General features: G+C 44.1%; 1 pseudogene; it reads right to left on the minus strand.

The window, feature by feature from the left end:
- Positions 1 to 2,112: 2,112 nt before the first annotated feature.
- On the minus strand, positions 2,113 to 2,385 carry LOC102485902 (NADH dehydrogenase [ubiquinone] 1 beta subcomplex subunit 3 pseudogene; annotated as a pseudogene).
- Between the last annotated feature and the right edge of the window lie 1,202 nt (positions 2,386 to 3,587).

The raw sequence follows: 3,587 nt of genomic DNA on the forward strand, positions 1-3,587 counted from the left end.
GGTAAAGTCCCAGGTAAGCCTACTTGTCAGGCATCATCATTTTATATGTGTGTGTATATATGTGTGTGTGTGTGTGTGTGTGTGTGTGTGCGCGCGCGCGCGCGCGTATATAATATATATATTTTAAAGAATTATTTTATTTAACTTTCTCTCTCCCTCTCTCTCTCTCTCTTTCTTTCTTTCTTACTTTCTATTTGACCAGAGAGGGACAGAGTGAGGAATTCGGGGAAGTAAGAAAGCAAGCTTCCAGGTTCAGGGCTGGAACCGTGTTCAGCCATGTGGGAGTTCAGCAACCGTAACTACCATGCTACCTGCCGGCCCCTCATATTTTTGTGTCATTCATACGGTGCTGTGTTGATTAGTCCCATCAATAGGGAGAATTCCTGTGTTGGTTGATTCAGCGACTCAGCAGGGTCCTGGCCCTCTCCTCTGCCATCCTCGGTACATCACATATTCACAGCAAGAGACCATTGTCATAGAAAGCTCTGACAGACTTCTTGTCATGGGTCAAAAAAGTCAGGACATGTTTTTCTATGCAAAAATGCATCAGGACTTTTCCAACGCCCCGATAGTTTGCTGGCCTCAGTCGGATCGCATGTATCACAGGCAAGTGGGACAAAATGGCCAAGGCTGGGCTCCATTCGATGATCAGGATCCTTGCTCTGGGTCCTGGGTCTGGGGAGGGACCTGGCCATCCCAGAGCCAGGTGGGCAGAATCAAGGCTCTCTGAGAGGATGGCATCTCTCTAGGGTGGGCTCAGGGAGGAGGGCAGCCCTCTGCCATGCCACTTAGGCGTAGCGTTCTCAAAGCTGCCCTTCTGCATTTGCGGTTTTATGTCCTGTCCACTTACTGTGAAATTAGCATCTCCCATGACAGACTCCTCATAAATAGCACTTTCATGTGTTGTATCATTTATGACTTTACCACACTCTATTTGACCATGACTTCAGTTTTGGACATTAAAAGCTGTCTTCAGTTTTTTGCTATTTTAGATAATGCTATATAAACGTTCATGCTAAATTTCTTTCTTTCTTTCTTTCTTTCTTTTTTTTTTTTTTTTCTTTTTGAGAGAGGTTTTTTGCTATAGGGTGTGTCTACTTGCCAGAGAGACAGAAAGCTAGAAATCACCCCCCAGGGGGGATGGTCACGCCACAATCCCTTCTCCTCTATTCTCCTCTTGGGATCTTGGGCACGCATGAACATGCACCTGGCGTGAGTTTAAGCCACCGGGTCTGGAACTCAAACTGCGGTCGACTTCATGGGAGTCCAGTGACATAGCCTTCACGCTAACTGCTGGTCCCCATGCTAAATTTCAAGTTACCTTCCTCAAGGCTGATTTTATAAGTTGTTTCATTTACATTGATTATTAATAAAATTACATTATATTTTAATAATTACTTTTTTAGTATTAATTGAAGTTATGCACATATTTAAGGTTGAAATGTATTTTTTTAATTTTGCTCCAGGGCACATACACTCACTGGAGAGAAACAGAGTGAGAGAGAGAGAATGAAAATGAGAAAGCACTTCTAGAAATGATGGCTATACCACAGTCTCTTCTTTATTCTCGTCCCAGGATTTTGGACATGCACGTACACATGCCCTGTGTGTTTTTCAAGCTGCTAAGTCCAGGACTCAAACCACACACTTGACTATATGGGACCCAGCTGCCTTAGCCATCATGCCACCAGCTGGCCCACATATTTAAGACTTTTGACATATTTTTCAATTGCTCTGTAAGAACATTGAACTTATCAGTTTAGTCTGACCACTGGTATAGGAGAGTGCCTGATTCTACTCCTTTGTTCATTATTTCTCCCTTCTCTTTCATTTGATCATTAATGTATATTTATTTGACAAGTAAGAGAGGACTTCAAAATGTTTGTGGAAAAACAAAATTAATGAATCTATTTTAGTACAGAAGTGTTTGAAATCCATGTGGTTCTTTGTCTGTTTGTTTGTTTGTTTTTCTTAATTTATTAAATCTTACAAGTATTGTCCCTTAAAAGGGACTAACACACAAACAGGCAGACTAAGTGAAGAAATATTTTTACAAGCGTTAAGAAGCCACTCAGATACTTCCAGATATTATCTTTGGTGATGCTTTTTATCTTAATTCTGGGATTCCAGGAAACAACCGGCCCCTACAGCTACCACAAATGCAGCAGATCCCCCGGTAAATCCTTTTAATAATGCACCGATGGAGGAAACATTATTGGCAAAGCCACCCATGTATCTCCAGGCTTCATTGCGGCCCCATGGATGTCTTAGTCCTCGTGCAGCCAGCTTCTCCTGGACAGTTTCTAATGGTGTTCCTTCTGTCTTCCACACTTTAGAATCTGGAAGTTCCATCTTACCATGACCATGTTCATGTCCATGGACCATGACTGACAGCAATCTGATCTGTCAGGACACTCCAGTTTTTTCATAATCCACATTTTCTGTTAACTTTTCTTTTAAAAAAGAAAGGAATTTCCAGCAGACACATACACCCACGAAAGAGAGAGAGAGAGAGCACTCCCCCAATGAGGCATGGTCACACCTCGGTCTTTTTCTCTGTTTCCCCACCCTATTGGGATTGGGGGCTTGCAGGCATCACCCCAGGTAGACGTGTTTTTCAGTATTCAAACTGTTCAGCCATGTGCAGGTCTAATCCCTCCACACTTAGCCGCTGTGCTGTGGGACTGGCCCTCCAGGAGCTTTGCGAAGACCCTCGTATGTGTTGAGTACTTTCCGTAGCCTGTGCTGGGTCCTGGGAGGCCAGTGCTGTTCAGGCAAGATGGACGTAATTAGTCAAATGATCGTGCCAGCACGTAACCTCACTTAGTGAGCAGGTTATGAAGAAAGCCGCCTAGAGTTATAAGCGCTGTGAACAGTAGGTGTCCTCTGTCCTCTGACAGACCAACAGGACCGGAGGAGAAAACAGCATGCAATTTGGCTTTTTCAAGGCTACAAGACCTCTGGGCAGAGATAACAGAAGATGCTTTTGTAAAGTCTGGTGGAGCAGGCTAGGCCAGGAGGTGAGGATGAACTGCAGACCTGATTAGGGACTTCGGCTTTTTTCCTAAGAGTAGTGGGTAGCCACTGAAAGGAGGTGGTATTTCTCATCAAAGTGAGGACAGTTTGAAGGGGTACGATGATAACTTAAAATCCAAGATTAGATCGTGAAGGCCATCGAGTCCCAGCATTGTATAATCTCATTTTTCTCATTGCTAACTTATAAAGACATAAATCATATTTTCATGTCTGTAAGTATTAGTGTGATTGAATATTTTCCCCAATGTTTGACAGGCGTTTGCATTTCCTTTTTTTGTGGATTGCCTGTTCATCAACTGCCTATTCCTTGTCAGCCCCATCTTGGTGAGACAGACTAGTGTAAAAATGAAGCGCTCCCACTCAGGAGCCGAAGTGCCTGGCTCCCAATCCCGTCTCTGCCACCTTGGGAGGCTCTGATGATTCTGTTCTGCCTGTAACCTGGAAACGATGTTGGTTACCTCCTGTGGCATGGGGACAGTCATAGTGCACTTTCATAAGGGATTGTGAGGACTGGGAGAGAGACCACGGTGCTGGCCCACCTGAGTGCCCGT

The sequence above is a fragment of the Tupaia chinensis genome, unplaced genomic scaffold (genome assembly GCF_000334495.1).
Source record: "Tupaia chinensis unplaced genomic scaffold, TupChi_1.0 Scaffold000374_1, whole genome shotgun sequence".
Lineage (NCBI taxonomy): Eukaryota > Metazoa > Chordata > Mammalia > Scandentia > Tupaiidae > Tupaia > Tupaia belangeri.